The sequence below is a fragment of the Ischnura elegans genome, chromosome 4, assembly GCF_921293095.1.
Source record: "Ischnura elegans chromosome 4, ioIscEleg1.1, whole genome shotgun sequence".
Taxonomy (NCBI): Eukaryota; Metazoa; Arthropoda; class Insecta; order Odonata; family Coenagrionidae; genus Ischnura; species Ischnura elegans.
The window spans coordinates 115,322,392-115,342,417 of record NC_060249.1 but is presented as its reverse complement, the minus strand read 5'-3'; the positions used below and the strand labels follow the sequence as shown (position 1 = coordinate 115,342,417).

General features: G+C 41.3%; 1 protein-coding gene across 2 annotated transcripts in view; it reads right to left on the bottom strand.

The window, feature by feature from the left end:
* Positions 1-3,718, bottom strand: part of LOC124157931 (rhoGEF domain-containing protein gxcI) — a 39,312-nt gene extending 35,594 nt beyond the window's left edge. For both annotated transcript variants that reach the window (XM_046533028.1, XM_046533030.1), the window contains exon 1: positions 3,329-3,718. The gene's annotated coding sequence lies outside the window, so the exon portion shown is untranslated. The remainder of the gene's footprint in view (positions 1-3,328) is intronic.
* Between the last annotated feature and the right edge of the window lie 16,308 nt (positions 3,719-20,026).

Genomic DNA, 20,026 nt, shown 5'->3' with positions numbered 1-20,026 from the left:
TGCGATTTTTGCTTCTGGGGGGGGGGGGCAGTTGCCCCTCGCTGGGTACGCCCATGCTGTCATAGACTTGAGGAAAGGCCCAAGATCACGACTGCAATTAGAACTTTGAACCATCGATAAAAATGGACAATTTGCATATTTTCAGATTTTATATATTCTACACATACATGCAACAAAGTTCGACGTCAAAGTAAACTTGTCTTGTAATAGACGCTTAATTGTAAATGACCAAATTAAAACATGTAATTTGCAAGCAATTCATGAACGTAATTTGCGGAAAAATGGAGACGATTGCTGCGACTAGCTTCCCAAGTGGTTCGAGAAAATGTCGAGGTCGTTCATCTCTTGGATTCATTGCTTTGAGATCATATTATCGCATTTATTGCTGTATCACCTGTGGGTACCATAAATCTATTGAAGCTTAGCTTAAAAGTCCGTGGCAAGTGCGGGGACTAAATCCCACCCGACATTTTTTAGAGATACGGTCGTATATGTACTCCCTCCACTCGAACCCCACCCAAAATTTTTTCCGGCTTCGTCCTCCCCAAAAATATACGATATCTATCTATCTATCTATACGACTTTGACTATCGAAGACAAGTATTCTGGGTGAGCATTCTACTTGAATGAGGGTGCTACTACAGAAAAAGGTAACTTACGCTTCGGAGAGGACATTCAGCGTACCTCAGAGACGAATTTCAAACACTTAGTAGAATACACGACTCAAATACGAGGGGAAATGAAAAACTCGTTATACCTCACCACCGGACAGTCAGATTCAATAAATCATTCATTGTTACTGCATGCCGCGAATGGAACAACATTGACTTACCACTACGTAAATCATCATCACTCGCCTCCTTCAAAAAGGCACTACACGTAAAACTTCTTCGAGAACAACAGCGAGACATGTAACATCACGGGAACAGTACGAAAGATTCATCAATTATCTCATCCGGCTTCATCTAATTTTCCTTTTCTTTACAGGTACTGGGTGACATTTTCCATGTAATTCATTGTATTTGTATACTTAGGTTTACATTAGCTTTCTCAGTAGGTTTTCGCAGGTTTTTCACGCCCCCCTTCTTGTGTGGGCGTTTTCCTGCAGTGGGTTTTTTCCAATAAGGACGACAGTCAATATCCTTAGGTTTTTCCCACGTTCACTAACATCTTTTTACACTTGGTCAATAGTAACTTTGTTAAATTATAATGCTAATTGTTGATTGAAAATGGAACTTCTACTTATTTTTATGTAATTTCTCTGCATTTAATTTCATGAGCAACTTGACAATGTATTTAACTGCATATATTTAATGTTTGACGAGGGGTTAGATGGAAGATGGGACTTTCTAGTCCCAATATCGCCCAATAAAGACGTATTATTATTATTATTATTATTATTAAAGAGCGCTGTGAATCGCATATGCGATGACATTTTTTGGACGCACTCCACGTCACTTTTCTAATTTCGCGTACACTGACCCTTCCTACGTCCTATACCTCGGAAAAAAATTTATCTTAATCTTTTTTTAAATCTCTCAAAAAAATTAAAGTTCTGATTGATAACTCTGGAAATCCCTGTCGTTACTGATAAAAATAATTCCTTTTTTCTGTCCATTTTCTAAGAAAAAATATTTAATGTGTACCTAAGAGAACACTTACGTAGATAAATTAGATTTATTTTCATTTTTATATTACAAATTACCTGGGAAACTTTTGTCTCACTTTTCTATTCCTCCTGATTATTACCTTTTGTCCTCAGTGCAATTTTACTTTGGTGTAATATTTTGGCTCCTTAATGCCAAGAGAATTGTGCCAGGTATATTTTTCTATCTGAGCATTTTACGTATGTATTTTTACTTTCTTTTGCGGGGAAACTCAGAGCATAAATAAACTTCATTCATTCTTTAAGAAATATTTCTGATAAGACTTTGCAACAGTGAAAAAAATGTCCATATAAGTATGAATCCTAGATGTTTTTTCTGCCTCCTGAATTCGAAATCGATGCTCCAAAAGATCGTATCACACACAGCTATAGCGAAAATCACATACTTCGTCAAATTCATACTATGTCGTTTACACAAAAGTAGGACAATGGTACCTAAATGGCAAACGAATCGTGTTGAAGTTAAGTTTAAACCGAAAGCATATTAAAATATAAGCACAGCGAACAGATACATAATATGGATTTGGATCCAGACATGCTATAACATCATTCACACAGGTTTCTTAGTTACCATGCGTTGGCGTGGCCAGGAATTTTGTTTGGGGGGTCCAAAACCAGGGGGAATTTTTTTAAAAACAGGACTCTAAGTAGAGGGTTTTAAACTGATTTTAACAGTTCTCATAATCGAAAAAAAACCTCACTTTTCAAAGAAATCTTTTGTAAATTCATGAATATTCAAATTTGGTTTTTCTTTTGTGTTGCAAAGTAAGACTGCTTTTATATTTCGGGGTGGGTCCGAACCCCCCAGACTTCCCCCCTCGCTACGCCACTGTTACCAAGGCATAGCCCCAGTTTATTTTCCATTGTGGAGCATTCATTCTGTCTGCTCGCGGTAAAGTATTTAGCAGTCGTTGCCCATCATTCAAGCATCCTAAATTTTCAGTTTTAGTTGTGCAATTTCCTTGAATTCTTGATGGAACCTTTCGCACTATTCCAAATTTTACAGTTTGCAGGATACCTTTACTAAAAGATCATTATATTACCCTCTCATTAATTCCTAATGTTTACCATCTATCCAAAAAATTGTGGGTGATGCGATTTTTTAATGCCTCATTCATATTTGGGAGGTCAAAATACTTTAACAATTCCTACGTTTTCGAAAAAGTGTTTTCCCATTCAAAAGGTTAGCGACGCCATGTCTTTCATAAAATCTCGCAAAACTAAATCCATTATCGTCATTAAATAACTGTGGTCAAGAAAATGAAATCAATTTATCGATTATCACCTTCCGAAATATTACATAAGTATTTCTAGCGATTAAAACACTATATTTATTATTTTTGTAATATATTAGAAACGTGCATGAGAAATTTATACCAATAACTGCTAGCCAAACTCAATTTTTTCACACCACCCTAATAAATTGCATCACACCACCGCAGCCAGTCACCAAAAAATAATTAGAAATGACACGGATAAAATAGTGAACGAATATTTTCATTCCCGATTTACGTATAACATCGTGAAGAAAAAACTCTCTTTTACGGTGAAATGAAATTTCACGCATGAAAGGGCGCATTAAATTCCTGATACCACTGCATATTGAGTATACTGAGTAGCAAAAAAATGGTACTGCATTAAATTTAAAGCAAAAGCACTCACCGGAAATATTGCAACTCTTCTGATTTTCGGCGTTTTTTCTCCCAATCCAGAAAACCGATTGAATGCCGAACGAGGAGCGGATTTTAGGGCAATTCACTGTGGGCTCCAAAATAACAAATGAAAAGAAACACTACAATCGGTAGGAATGGTATTTTTCCTGCCCTCAAAATCTTCGAGTGGACCGCACCGAGGACGTCACCGCAGCCACACGGGGAATCGAACACTCGCCTCAAACACAGACGCACACTGCACGTGAGGATGTACTGGGGTGAATAGGATCGCCTGGAAGCCGGGCACTTGTGACAGGAGCACGCGGTCTTCAGCCAGTCTTCACGAGGCCCAAGTGAAGGACAGGCGGGAAAAGAACTGACACGACTACTTGCGCACACTGCTGACGGGGGCGGTGTAGGAATTGAGATCGGCAGGGAGGGTGATGCGGAGAAATGGTGGGAGACGAGGGCATCAGGGTGGAGGGGGTGGAAATCCCGCCGGCCGTTGGTTGGTGGGCTCTGGGTGTGGTGCGAGAGCGTTATGACTGTGTGCGTACGAAAATGGGTGGGGGTTTTCGGAGGGTGCCTGGCTCGTGGCGATAAGGGGATATGTTTCTCGCGGGGTGAAAGGGCCTCTCCCCTGCCGCTGCTCGTTTTGAGGGATTGGCGGGTGCGGAAGTGTGTGATGGGGAATTGAATGCTTCCTGAATATTGCGGTGAGGGCAGATTACGGCTAATGCTCGGTGAGTGGGGTGGGTGGGGTGTGAGGGCCCGGTCGATGCTGGTGCATCTCCCGCCAAGCCCCTTCTCCCGGAACCAGGAGAACTACGTCCATCCCCGAAGAAGCTCGATTCATGCCGCCACTTCGATCGCTTTTTTTCGACTTACAAAAATGTCCGCAACGCAACAATGAGCGCAAAGATATCCATCCATTCCGACGTTTGAAATTATGCATCTGCTCACGCATTGAAAGTTAACGAATATGATAGATGATTTTTTTTATTATTTTAACTATTTACCAATTTTTGCAAGACTAAGATATTGGTATTCAGCATAAGAGAGGAGGCTTCAGTCATGGACGTACCCAGCGGGGGGAAGGGAGGGGGAACTGCCCCCCCCCTTGAAACGAAAAAAAATTAGTTCAAAACAAAACAAAATTTCCTTTTGAACAAATTTTCCTTTTGAAGAAAAAAATGATATTACAATATAACATCGAACTAAAATAAAAATTATAATTTTTTCAAGTAAATAATTATGAAAACTAATAAATTGCTGTCATAATTTCCTTAAAATGTCTCCTGTGCAAAACAGTTACAACTTGAACGACCACGGCTAGTTTCCCCCCGAGAAGTCTTGAAATTTAATTTCCCCCGGAAGCAGCTAAGCTTCTTTTTTTCCTCAATGTCTCATACTTGAGATAAATTTCCTATCACGCTGTCTATCATTGCGTCATTTATTCTAAATTTCCTCTTTGCAAAATGGAGATATGTCACCCAAATTTTAGGGGAATCCCTTTTTTATGGGATTAATAATTTTAAACTTTGAACTCGAGCATCGTCTACCAATGAGGCGCTGAATCCGCCAAAAATAGGAAAAGAACATGTTCTAAATTATAACGCAATTTTCCGAGCAGAGTGTCAAAAAACTTCTAACAACTTTTTTCAGATTTGAAGCTTCGATATTGATTCGCCACCACGGAGAGATTGTCTTAAAAACAGGCAGGCTTTTTCCGATGGATGAGCATGCGATAAAATCACGGATAGTTCATGATTTTTCACCGCTACGAGGAATAAATACAGTGATTTTGATGGAATCTGTCACTCGGAGTCCTTTCGAACAGGTCAAAGATTTTTCCCAGCCCAGGTTATATTTAACAATAGGGTAGTTTCCTTCATCAAAGAAAACGAAAGGCATTGATTGCGATTCGTTACCAACTATTAGTGTATTCTTGATATAAAAATTATTTCATTTTTGAAATCCCAATTTAGACAAATGGCAATGGTCAATTTTAACCTCATTTGAAAAAGGCCAGATTGGCGCCCATGCGATGCCACTCCATGTGACGTCACAGGGACCTATACGAGTAGATAGAAGTTTTACATCGTCTGAGATTACCAATGCATGCATGAGGCACAGAGCTCAGGGAAACATTCCTTAATAGTCACCTATCAAAACTACCTATGGTCGGAAAGTTTCCTGCGTTTGATAAGGTATTAATCATCCTTATTAAAGCCAAGCGCTACCAGCTACCAGGGTACTCTGCTACCTGCTAGCATCCTGCGTTGTATCAGTGCTCAAAGCCTCGCCCCAAGGTCACCTTACTTGCGGCAGCGGGAACCAGAACAACGTCACACGGAGTTTTCCCAGCATTCATACTTAGCCGTCGCGTTTTCGCGCGCTTGAAAATTTCCACTTTTCATTTAATCGCGAAAAATAGATATCGTAATTTAAAAATATGAAAGCGTGAAATGCGTACTCCAGGAGTAATAATCTTTCGATTTAGGCAATAAAAAAATAATAGGAAACCACCCTATTTACAGAGCACTGTCACTTGAAGTTTTTGGACATAGTTCTATAGCTTCTATCATCGACCAATCTAGAGGCGGATACAATTGGTGGGCGAACCCCCCCCCCCTTTCGGGGCCGCCCGCATTACCGAACATTGCAGAATCACAATAATAACTTTTTTCAATCATAAAATGGCATTTTCTTGTGCATGAATATAATCAGTTTAAATAAAGCTTTCTTAAACGTTGCATGTTGCACTTGATTTTGTTTTTATTGCGATAAAAGTGAAGGTAGCTCAAGATATATTTTGCGCCCACCTTGAGTTTTTTGTTTATCCGCTACTGAACCAATCTGGCGATAAAGGGGATTTAATATTTTTAATAGTTTCGTTTGAACCTCGGTGCAAGGATTTTATTTTCCATCCGAACAATAGGGTGGTTTCCTATTATATTTTTATTGCCTAAATCGAAAGATTATTACTACTGGAGTACGTATTTCACGCTTTTAGATTTTTGATTGAAGATATCTATTTTTCGCGATTAAATGAAAAGTGAAAAATTTCAAGTGCGCGAAAATGCGACGGCTATGTATGAATGCTGGGAAAACTCCGTGTGACGTCGTTCTGGTTCCCGCCGCCGCAAGTGAGGTGACCTTGGGGCGAGGCTTTGAGCACTGATACGACGCAGGATGCTAGCAGGTAGCAGAGTACCCTGCTAGCAGGTAGGGCTTCGCTTAAATAAGGATTATTAATACCTTATCAAACGAAGAAAATTTCCTACCTTAGCCAGTTTTAATAGGCGATTATTAAGACATGTTTCCCTGAGCTCTGTGCCTCATGCATGCATTGGTAATCTCAGACGATGTAAAACTTCTATCTACTCGTATAGGTCCCTGTGACGTCACATGGAGTGGCATCGCATGGGCGCCAATCTGGCCTTTTTTCAAATGAGGATAAAATTGACCGTTGCCATCGTCTAAACTGGAATTTCTAAAACCAAATAATTTTTATATTATGAATACACTAATGGTGGGTAACGAATCGCAATGAATGCCTTTCGTTTACTTTGGTGAAGGAAACCACCCTATTCGTTTCAAGTGCATCGCAGGCATCGCTCCCCGCCGGAGACGGATGAGATCAAACGTATTGACGCAACAATCATGCGAGTCCTCCCCAACCCCACCCCCGCTACACCCCACCCCCCGCCCTCGCACTACCCTCCCCTCACGTCGAAGTTCTGGGGGACGCCATTGGCTCGTGGGATGCCTGTAAGCCACGCCCTCTATAGATAGGGCAAAGCGAACGAGAGGGGGAACGGAGGAGTGAATTGCATATACATATATGTGTACGGACTGAATGATGAGAAATGGTGAGGGTGAGCACCGAAATGATGGCCTTTTGGGGCGGGTGGGGAGGAAGGGTCGGATCAGTGCGGGGGCAAAAGAAATGGCCGGCCATGCGGGGGGTCCGGGTTCAAATCCTGATATATCTCGGTACCTTAATTCCACTATAGTAACTATTCCGTTTAGATAATATTTCTTGCCTAGAGTTGCTGCGAAAGCTCTTAGCCTAACAACAGCGATTTTCTAGACGCCGTGGCAACTAAGAAACTCTCTGAAACCTTGGACACAAATTTGTGCACTTTTTGCAATAGATAGGTGAACGAGAATCGTAATTTTTCTGGAAGACAGCTCTACTTACTACCCTAAGACAAATGATGCCAATACGTTTGCTAGGGGTAAGCAGGAAGTTACTTCATATAATGAAAAGGTAAATAATAGATAAATGATTACCGCGCTAGAGAAGGTTTCTTAAGTTTCAAATCCTTTCATCAAAATATCAAACGGTGAAATTATTTTGGTTTCGATGATTAACTGCGGAAAAATTAAAAATATATTCCCTCAGGTGTATATTTCAGTTCGATTGTTCCATTTTGCCTTTAACTCTCCCTTTAATGTGTATCATAAATGTAAAAGAAAATCGACAATGAGTCGGAGTCATGGCAACAGATAGCCCATCACAGCACGCGTACAATCAAGTGTGTTTCGTACCGCAACAATGCGAACTCAATGACGACCTCATGCACGTTTGCGTAACAAGTCCGTAGCAACATGCAGATAAATTCAGGGGAAGGGGAAAAAAGCAAGAAACACACGGAAAAGACCACCATGAGATGACGCCGATTTCAAGTTGACCAAATGGCAAAAGCTGACAAACATCTGCGGTCGAGCCCCTTATCTATCGCCGAAAAGATTACCCGGTATCTGTTGTCGAGGTGGTGGGCGCCAGGAACCCCAGCTAAGGCAGAGATTTTTGTACCAGCTGAAATTCTGATTTCCTTTCTCAGAAAAAGCTTTCTTTCATTATCAAGTGACGCCCCTCACTTGTCGAAGTTATGTGACGGCGGTCGCCAGTGGTCTGACAGCTTCCGAGTCAAAGTGAGGAAACCCTTCCATTATTTTAGCAAGAGACTGTCGCCGTTGTCGCCTTGGCCGCCCTCTCTGCGCTTCCTTCATCGTGGCAGGGTGGGAGCCAGGCTTTTTGCAGATAGTGGTGGGAAGGTGGATAAGAACGGATAGCTTATGCTTACTCGGCCAAGGTCAGGCATTGAGATATGACTGTGGTTTCCCCTTGTGGATCTTAAGAAATCAGAGGAGAAAAATGTCACTATCTCGGTGAAGATCAAGAACCACTATGACCTCAGACGATTGCGAAACTTTCAAACCTTTTACTTTCCCACGATTCATGCAACAAAACTGATCCTGAGTAAAAAAAACGGTTACAGCGCTACACCGACTGACCACAACTATATGAGATAATCACAAGGGTAAATGAGATGCCGTCAAACGCTTTCATGAACAAGTGCGTACTTTTCTCGGTGCTAGCTCAAGGAAATTCTGCTGTAATATCGGAAAAACCACGCATGAATAATGGAAAAATGCAAGGGAACCTGGCTGAAATGAGATGTGAAAATGATGAACACAACCACAGATGCAACACTAGATCGATCACTCACTCAGTGATTCTACCCGAAGGTTTGGTTTGAATAGGTAAGGGTAGAGATCACGCAGAACTAATCCACAGGCGTGTGAATTTCACACATTCAGGGTATGGGGGCCAGTTTCTTTCGCCCCCTTTGGATGAATAATTAATTTGGATTGGCGAAAAATAAATTGAAAATAGTCTACAATGGAAATTTGAATTTTTTATTATGGAGAGTCTCCATAATAAGCATGAGACAGAATGCTAAGGGTTTCCACATGTATACAAGCAATACATTACATAAACAACATTTAAGAATGAGTCACGGAGTGGTGATCCGCTCGTTGCCAAGCTGACATTCTAAAGGCATCGACGTAATCACGAAGCATCAAGTCCAAGAGATGGCGGTAATTTACAATTACTTTATAACACGTACGTCTTCCGAGAAACATCGCCCAAAGTGCAACGAAATATGTGGAGATCTTTTATGATAGCCCGGTGGAATGGTGTATTGCACGAGATACATTGGCCAATAAAGGGTTAAAACGGCAGGTTGGTCATCTTTTGCACATATTCCTGCAGCATTCTCAGTTGCTAATTCAGACATCTTGGGGTTAAGTTTTGGCCAAATTTTGCACCGATAACCTCTTCTTCGCCTTCTTCTCTTTCTTATTCTGTACGCAACCGCAGCAAAAAACCCAGGAGCCTGATTTTTATTAAAATTATATTTCCCTGACCTTTATGAACTCTGCCCAGTAGAAAAAGACAAGACAGCATTATTCAAACCATGAAGCATGCTTTTGTAATGGCCATCGTCAAGGACTATGAAAGTTTTCCCTGCCCGACGAGTAATTTCCCTGACATTTCCCTGATGGCGACATGAAATGAAGACTATCGCCATTCCCCGAAGAAAGTTTTTTCATGATCAGTATCTAATTTCCCTTATATGAGGTCCCGATTTTTTCCCCTGACATTTCCCTGATCTGTATGAACTCTGCCTAGTAGAAAACGGGACGACATTACACAAAACAAGAAGCATGATTGCTTCGAGGAAGATCATCGTCATTCCCCGATGAAATTTTATCCCTGACCAGTATCAAATTTCACTGACATTTCCCTGATATACGGTCCAGATGTTTATTTCCCTGACTTGTATGAACCGTGCCTAAGTAGTAGGAGAAGACGAGACCACATTACACAAACCATGGAGCATCATTTTCTGATGAGCATTATCGTCAAGGGGTAAGACGACGGGAATAAACGGTCACCAAGGATGCTGAAGAAAACACTTGCCTCAACGTGAGAAGTTTAGCTGACGGGATAGTCGAGTGTAGAAATTCGTCAAATAAATTTGTTCGACAGTACTTCAGGAAGATCTGTAAATATTTTTGATTCCATTCAATGCTCAAGATATCCATTTATACGACGACTTCAATAAAAATTTCAAATTATTTACTGAGAACTCATAAACTTGTTGCCAAAGCAATGATTTATACGATAACGTACCAGTGGCGGATACATAAGGGGGGAAGGGGCGCTTGCGGGCCGCCCGCATTGCCTAAAGGCCGTTTTACACGGGTCACGGAATTGCGCAGGTTAGAGCTGCATTAATTTCTAAAATGGCGTGGAATTGCGCGAATGCATGAACGAAATTAGAACAGGGGCTATTTTGCCGCCTCGCATCCACGCATTCTCGCATGTATTCTAGCAATTCATCGCTTTAAGGCCGTTTTACATGGTACATGGAATTGCGCAATCTGACGCACGCGCGAAGGCGCAATCAAAATTGCGTCGTGTAAAGCGGTGAATTGCTAGAACACGTGCGAGAATGCGTGGATGCGAGACTGCAAAATAGTCTATGTTCTAATTTCGTTCATGCATTCGCGCAATTCCACGCCATTTTAGAAATTAATGCAGCTCTAACCTGAGCAATTCCGTGCCCCGTGTAAAACGGCCTTTACACGACGCAATTTTGATTGCGCCTTCGCGCGTGCGTCAGATTGCGCAATTCCGTGTACCGTGTAAAACGGCCTTAACATTGCAGAACCACAATTGTAGCTTTTTAATATCATAAGATGGCATTGTCTTGTATATGTGTATAATCGGTTTCAATAGACCTTTCTTAACATTTGCATGCGACTTATTTTTCAGTAGGATAAAAGTAAAGGTAGCTAAAGATAAATTTTGGACCCCCTCCCCTTGAATTTTTTTCTGTATCCGTTACAGTAACATCCCGGTGGCGGAACTTGGAGCGATTAAGATGGAATAAGGACGCAAATGAGTTCATCTCCCCCGTTTGACGAGCGAATAAAACCTTCGTCACGCTAAAATCCTTTTCAATCCCAAGTAATTAATTCAGATTCAGTCGGATTGAGGAGGGGAGGTTGTTGGGGGTGAGGAATGAAGGGGGTGGGGAATCTTGATTCTGTGAAAAGGGGGAGAGGAGAAATTTTTAATCTCGGCGAGAGAAGAGCGGCGTTATCAGCCGGAAAATTTGATTTATTTTTTATCAATTACTCCATCCTTTCAAATTTCTCGAGGATTGGGTGAAAATTAACGAGAAAACGGAGAAAATATTAATTTCCTCTTTTAATCGGTTGATCTTCAAGGTTCTAAAGGCGATGAATATTACAAACATCATAATTTCTTTCCTTGAGACCCTCGCTTCTACTGAAAACATTTGGTGTCTTCCGTTGAATAACTAACTCCCTCAGCATGAACGGCATAACAATTCGTTGATTGAATAATTGAAACTGTTAACGATTACGTTTCAGGTATTTTCCACTTGTAATCGCTCCCTTTGAAAATATGTACCTAACTCTGATTTGTAATCTACTCATTACTTCATTAAAGTGATCGTTACGTTCGCATTCTGATTGTACCAACCAGCGAATTCCAAGAAACTTGTGTGAAATGATGTATTTCTACGCATGAAACTCTGACAAAGTAGACAAAAGTAATACGACTAATGATAATGTAACAAACTTGAATTATAAGGAAAAATTCAATAGATCCTCCTGAATGAATTTCGTTGTCAGTTTTCAAAAGTTTTTATGAAAAAAGACTTTGACTAGTTTCTTTTTGAATTTGTATCTGGTACTTGTAGCTTGTAAAAAAAAATTAAAAGTAACTGTAACATCTCATTCACTTTTTTGGTGCTCTAATCATCTCTGATTAAAACTTACTACCAATTGTTAATTTACAATAGCCCAGAATTCCGCCAGATTAACCCTCAATCAAATCTCTACAATTCAGTCATATACGCTCATAAATTCATTAATTCATTGTTTATTGGGGATGAAATTCGTATTTTTCATTTGACGAAATCCCTGGCTAACTATCACCTTGGCATTTAAACCAACAGCCAATGGGAAGCACTGGTTCATAAAATAATTATAGAAGCCATTGATGAACGGATGCCATTATCTCACGCTAAGTGCTCCGCACGGATACTTTATTTCTATATTTTTCTATGAACCGTCCTTGTTAGGGTTTACATATTTACTTCCTAGAAAATTTGTCTGGTGGGCTGAATCAGCAAAGTGGCTGAGACCCAACCCTCCTGATGACTACGGTCAGTTGCTGGTCTAGATCCTGGGCTAACTATGTCCATTCCCAGATTTCTAGAGATATATGTAATTTGAAATAAATTCCATGATTTTTTTAGACCTACTTATAAGAATGAATTCATGTGCTCTTATGCATTGCATGAAATATTTTATGGGATCAATGGCCAATGATCACTCTACGTTGGGCTAAGAGCTTGATTTAGTGTACCTATTTTCCAACGCTCACGCATTAAGTAGCACTTAAATATTCATCGGCACGGGCAGTGTGCTCTCATCCCACTACTCCCGACCGAGCGACGCCCGCGCCGCCATCGAGCAGCGTGGGAAATGGGGAAAAGTAGCACGCGCCGCGAATTCTTTGACGTTTAACGCGACAGATTTCAATTTCAACACGTGCGACTCCGTTCTCTCGAGCACCTTCTATTTATTTTCTCAACAATAGATCTCCAGGGAGCGACGTCACCGACCAATGAGGGATTTGAAGGCGAGGGCTTGGTGTTTCGCCACGTGTGTCTCGCGGTGTCCACAGGCCCCGAAGGACGGGTCGATTTGTCGCATGAAGGGAATGAGAGGGGTGATAAAAGTGGGGAAGGGATGTGCGTAAGGCACTACGACACCCTCAGCGAGGCGACACCTCCCCTCATCCCACGGCTCCTGTATCCATTGTATCCCCTCCCCACCCTCAGACCCATAAGAGGTAGGGTTTGATGGGCGCATGCGCAAAAGTCAACGTCACCTTTTTCCTCATGAATGCCAAGCCCTTCCCCGTACTTATTGTTAGACCCTCATTGACCCTTACCAAAATAGTCCTTGGAATTCCCGGCTATAAACTGAGGCACCACCAATGTTCCCTTTTATGAATTGCAATATTCAAAAGCCTTTAAATTATTAAGTTTCTTAGTTTCATTTTCACGCAAGCAACGCTACAGACGTCAGACGTCAGACATAAAGGAAGGAATCGTAATGGTACAACATCGAATTATCAATCGTATTTAAGTAATATCACTTCAATGATAACGAATATCCAGAGATCCATCAACCTTGAGAGACATTTATATTATAATATCTCAATCTTTTTCCATCGCCACCGAGTGACTTGGAGACATATAAATTAATTAATCCACAAAATCGTCGAATAAATACCACTTATCCCATAAAACACATTATGCAAAGTTAATTGCGTAAGTCGTTAAACATTTTATTTACAGCAGATCGTTAATTAGAGCGAATGAATTCACATAAAATAGGATATGAAGCAGCCGTCCAAACTGAGCAACTTCACGGCAACGCGTTGCCGTCATGTTGCTATCATCCACGGCGCAACGTCAAAGGATAAACTGTTGCCGCCTCGTTGCCTTGGACGTTTACATAAACGTCGGAGAGTGTGCTAGCTGGGACGACTGTAGAACATATGCGCGAGTCATTTTATTTGTACTTTTGTTATCTGACTGGTTGAGGTGATATTGGCTGCATTATCAGCCAGACTTCACTCAATGTTCGTGCCTTCGGTGCTACCATTGAGTGAAAACTAGTGCATAAAGTAACTAACCGGTAAGAATAAATTTCGATCGAAGAACCGCTTAACCTTTTCAGAATATTGATTTTGTAAAATTTACATGATTTCCCTGGTGTAGTAATCCAATCCTGCCGCGTGAACGGCTGTGAAATTCACATGAATTGTCATGGTCGTGTCATTGGTCATGAGAAAAAAATTTTCATGACAATGCATGTGCAAGGTCGGGACCTTGTGCATGTGCATTGCACACTACCGCCATACGCGGCTCTAACGGAAGTTTGAGGCTCTCAACAGGTTGTGGCTTCATTAAAGTCCTTTCTCCTTCGCGTTGCCATCTTGGATGGACCGCGAGGGATTAACATCTACGCAGTAGCCCGGAAAGCCAAAGGTCCGTGATTTTATTCCCGGTACAGGTGATTTTTTTCTAATGGTAACTCGTGTGAATCCTTATTTCAATTGTGCCTTCAAATGGTAGTAGCAAACGAAAAAGGCTCTTCTTTCCCTAACTGGACGCCAAAAATTATATGTGAGTCTGCAATCATTCAAGGAAATTGCCGTGGACAAGCCAGCGGTGAACTTTTACGGAGTAACGCACAAGTATGGTTATTTAAAACAGAAAGAGCTGCATGTCATGAGTAGCTGTAAGGTTTTTTGGAGACATCTCCTTTAAGTCTTCTAAAACCTCTGAGGACGGGACCACTTAGATGGCCACGCTATGAGGCGTGATGGCCTGATGAAAACGATTGTAGAAGGCAGGTGGAAGAGAAGAAGGGCAAGAGACATCCCCGAATGAGTTACGAAGGACAGGTAATAAAGGATGTAAAAGAGAATACATACGAAAATACATACTACGAAAAGGCTAGCGGATAGGATAGCTGCGTTAAAGCAATCTTAGGATTTCTGACTTATGATGATGAAACATACAAGTAAACATTAGAGTGCGAAATATTCGCAGATGAAAGATCATTCTTTTACGCCAGGATTCAAACCCGGAAACCCCCGAAAAAAAAGAGGAAAAATATACCTCGGTAGTATATTAGAAGCAGAAAACCTGGCGTTGATTTGGGAGGTCCGGGTTCCAATCCCGGTATAGGCAAATGATATTTCCTCAGTAGAATTTCTGCGAACTGAACATCAAAAGCATTTTATCGCGATAGGCAATGTATAAATTAACTATTCGATCGGATGAAGGTTCCGCTCATTCTATTGATCACGGTATTAATCTAATTCTACAATACACAACTACCCTGAAGTGGGCTCTAGAGGCGTATGGTAGGATTTGTTTATACACCGTTAGCATGTACGAGGACGCCAGAAAATAAGTTGCTCGCCGTGAGAGATTTGACGTTTTGTGTCACACAGAGCATCTATTAAGGTCCTTCATTTTTCGCAGGACAAAGGAATTACAACACGTCTCCGTTTGGCTGAATTTCAATTTTTTACCAGGAAATGCCTCGTAGTTTATGACGACATTCTCCATATCCCTTTACAATATCTTATTTTCTTAACTGATCAAGCAATAGGGTAGTTTCCTTCGTCAAAGAAAACGAAAGGCATTGATTGCGATTCGTTACCCACCAGTAGTGTATTCATAATATACAAATTATTTGGTTTTACAAATACCTATTTAGACGAATGGCAAGGGTCAGTTTTATCCTCATTTGAAAAAGGCCAGATTGGCGCCCATGCGATGCCACTCCACATGACGTCACAGGGACCTAGTTTCTATACGAGTAGATAGGAGTTTTACATCGTCTGAGGTTACCAATGCATGCATGAGGCACAGAGCTCAGGGAAACATGTCTTAATAATCACCTATTAAAACTGGCCAAGGTCGGAAAGTTTTCTTCGTTTGATAAGGTATTAATAATCCTTATTTAAGCCAAGCGCTGCCTAATAGCAGTGTACTCTGCTACCTGCTAGCAGCCAGCATCGCAGCGGCGCACAATATCCCCGCCCCAAGGTCACCTCACAAGGCAGAAGCGGGAACCAGAATGATGTCACACGGGGTTTTCCCAGCATTCATACTTAGCCGTCGCGTTTTCACGCGCTTGAAATTTTTCACTTTTCATTTGATCAAGAAAAATAAATATCGTCATTTAAAAATATAAAAGCGTGAAATACGTACTCCAGGAGTAATAATCTTTCGATTTAGGCAATAAAAATATAATAGGAAACCACCCTATTAGTCCGATAGCCCCAGCACCATTCTCCCAAGTAACTATTTCTGTCTCTTGATCCATCACATATTTAGGTGAGTAATATAAATAAAAAATTTATGGATTCCCTATAATAAATCTCACAATTCTTGGTCTGCATTCATTTCTATGAAAAAATATGCCCTGACTCACAAACGATGTGTATGAGAGTTGGTTTTTGTCGCTACTATTTAGAAATAAGTAAAAAGGAGGATTTCAAATTATATCTCCGACCGGTATGTCATGTGATAAAATTTAACTATGGAGAGGGTATTATTTACTCCAAGGAGCATTATTATGACAGTTAAATCGCGCCGCAGTCTAAGGAGGATAATGATGGTCATTGAATATCTGAGCTGTTCGCTCTGTGAAATGTTTAATCGGAAAAAAAAACAGGAATACTTGGTCAGTAAACTATCATGGATTCATTTGAAAGTGCACATAATATCTTCAAAAATTAAACTGTTATAGTAAAATTAATTTATATTTTGTCGCGATGATATTTTCTGGCGCAAGTGAAACTATGAGACATAACTGAGAACCATTGACACCTCTAGTTGACCATACCATTGCAGACGGGATACAACCATCAAAGCTGACAGTGAAATTCGCAGGCTGATGGTCTCGTATTATAGGAGTTACAATATTTCCGATCAAACGAAGAAATAGAATGGGAATTAAAAGGGACATAATCTTCACCCCACACTCCAGAAGAATTAAAATGATACCCTTTCAAATTAATGATTTGTGAGAGGCCTAGTCTTCACGTACAATGCAATACCTATCGATCTTCGGAAGAACTCGCATTATATCGATCAGTAATGTCCGCGACTGAAAGTAAACAGCCTGCAGCCTTTCACCGCAACAAATTGAATCGACCAATCAACAATTGGCGTGTTGACGCCACGTGCAACACGAGGACATGAGCAAACAAGGAAACTATATGGTAATGAAAACGTGCCGAAAACCCAAATTTTGGAATGAGTTGGCACGGTTTCTCGATTTTTTTTTCATTTGCAACGCTCCTTATCGGCGCGCCGTCTACGTCAAAATTTGGTATTCGGACGCGTGTCGGGAGGCAATTCCAGCATGTGTGTTTCCGATCACGGCGCGGTGCTGCGTGAGAGAAATTTTTACGAGAAGAGGATCAAAAACCTCCTGGCGGAGTATAGCGAGAGAATGGAGAACTAGCGGTACGAGGGTGCGGAGTGGGGAGGCAACGTGCAATGCGCATTCATTGAATGGCGTCGGCACACGTTGGGTGGTATCTCATTGAATACAAGGCAACGAGCCACGAAATCCCAGTCGATGGGCCACGCGACCAAGGATTAGGGGCGGCAGGTTCCACATAGGGGTGCGAAAGAGGGAGGGTGGAGGGGTTTGGGTTGGGGTACGGGAAGATGTGGGTACACAGGATAAAACCAGATATTTTAAGGCCTACTCCCTTTCATTTCTTTCATAATAGGTTTTCAAAAATGTCCACAGCTCTGATGATGATTGGATTAGAGCGATCCATTTATTCTTAATATTTATTCTCTTATATCGTATAAAATAAATATGAATTTGATAGATTAGGTCATCGCGAATATGCATTTCGGTGAACAGCCCTGGCTGTGGCATATTTCTCCGCGACAATATAGGCTCGCTCTGCCTGTTGGCAACGCGAGTGGCGGGTAAGCCCATAACAATGCGCGGACGGTGAGAGAACACATCTTGAGGCCGACTTGGAGAATCCTCCAATTAAGGTCGGTTAATATATTCGGTGGGTCGCTTATAAGTATTCCACCAATTAAGGTCGGTTTGAATGAAGTATTTAAACAAGTATTCTGGCAGTCTCTCCACCTTTCATGGACTGCACTCTTCAACTCAAAATAAGGCCAACTCCCTTTCACTCTATCTAAAAATCCTATTCTCATCCTTCTTCTCCCTCGTTTACCTAACATTCCACCCTCACAGGGGCGCATTCCACCCCCCAGGAATTAAGGCTGGGGTGGGGGTTAAGGTGCAACTAATACCGGGTTGTGTGGTGATATGGAATACCCGCCAGGATAAGCGGTAGGTGCGAGATAATTAAATTGTGGAAATTTAAGATAAACGGTTCAAAATGGTGAGTTTTACGGCTTTCTTAGGGATATCCTTACACTATTCTATTAGTAATATCAATCCAATTAAGTAAAATAGATTAAACTTAAATATTTCTCTGAGCTCTGGGGAGGGGGGGTTTAACCCCCAAAACCCCCTCCTCGCTACGCCACTGCACCCTTAAACATTGTTTTCAACATCCCCTCCCCGCTCAGTGCTCCCTCCATCTAACCCTTGTCTCCCCCGTATACAAGCAGTCTCTCCTCCGCCACCATGTCCAGCACTTCGTCGTTCCTCCTTTTCTTCGTCCACTTTCTCCAGACCCACATCTCGAACGCCTCCAGTCAGTGGCGTAGCTAAGAATTTCGTTCAGGGGGGGGGGGGGGGGCTCAAAATCAGGAGGGAAAATTTTTGAAAAACAGGGTACTAAGTAGAGGGTTTTAAACTAATTTTAACACTTTTCATAATCGAAATACATAACTTCATTTGTTAAAGAAATTTTTTGTAAATTCATGATTTTTCAATACTTTGTTTTCTTCCATGAAGGAAAGTAATTGAGTTTTTATATTTCGGGGGGTAAGGGGTCCGAACCCCCCCTGGCTACGCCACTGCCTCCAGACTTCTTTCGTCCTCCTTACACCCACTATATAATTTTCTTTTTTTTTCAAAATTAACGAAGCAGTGAAACAGAAATAAAGAAAAGAATCTGTGCCAACTTGTTCCCAAATTCGAGTATTCGACACGTTTACTACCTACCGCATTACATGTAAGTATACAGGAAGGATTCCTTTCAGTGGCGGTTTGCCCATAAGGACTCTCGGACGCCGCCCCTCCCAAATATTTGAAAAAGTAAAAAAAATAAATATCCATTAATTTATAATTATACATCTGATTAATCAAAGCGTTTTTTCAGTCCCATACATCGAAAGTGTTGGAAAAACACGAAAAGAAATAGCGCGAGAAGTTCGTATTTGTAGCCGTGGGGCGCTGGCCAGAACGTCCCAATCCATCCCCATGCAGTTACATGGAGAGTGGTAGTGGTGGGGGCCGCTGGTGCTATGACGCGTCTAACGTTGTGTCTTATGGAAGTCTTGGGACGTCGTCCGAAAATGCGCAGAGCGCCGAGTGAGTTGACATCGCTGCGCAGGCCGGCGGGCGTATAATCTGGCGTCTACTTGGTGCTGCCACAGAAAAGGGACCTACGGAATCAGAATGGTCACTGTACTGGGTGTAGTTATACGATTTTAATTTTTAATTACTGATAGGTATTGCTACAGTAAATAAATTATCCCATTATGCTTGCGTTTTTTGGTGTTTGAATTCCGGAACACATAAAATCCAACCAGTTAAAGGCCGTATTGACGAAGGAAAACTATTCTCGAGTATTTGACACAGTTCTGTTATGATTACGAATTTCAAGAACCTTGGGGAAACTAATATTATAATATTTAGGCCTTAACAATGTATTCATATCTTCCCGATGATTATAAATGCGGTACCTATTTTTCAGATAAATTTATCAAAAGACCTGCAGTATTAGGAAAAATCAGTTAACATTCCCCACAGATTTATAATTTAAGAAATAGTTGCGTGCGTGATAGGGTGAAGGATTAAATATGATTTAAATCGTTAAGCGCGACTTTAAATAGAGTCATTCAATTAATGTCATGAAGTGCCGCGTACAATGCACCTTTTGTGTGTAGGTTCATCATTTTTCCAGCCGTCCTTGTTGTATTAGTTCATGTTCACCTAATTCCTCAGCGGCAGAGCGGTAGCTGTCTGACAGAAAATGCCCACTAGGGTCTGATTTAAGTGGCCTCGAAGAGTTCATATCAGTGCGGAAATCCTTACAGCT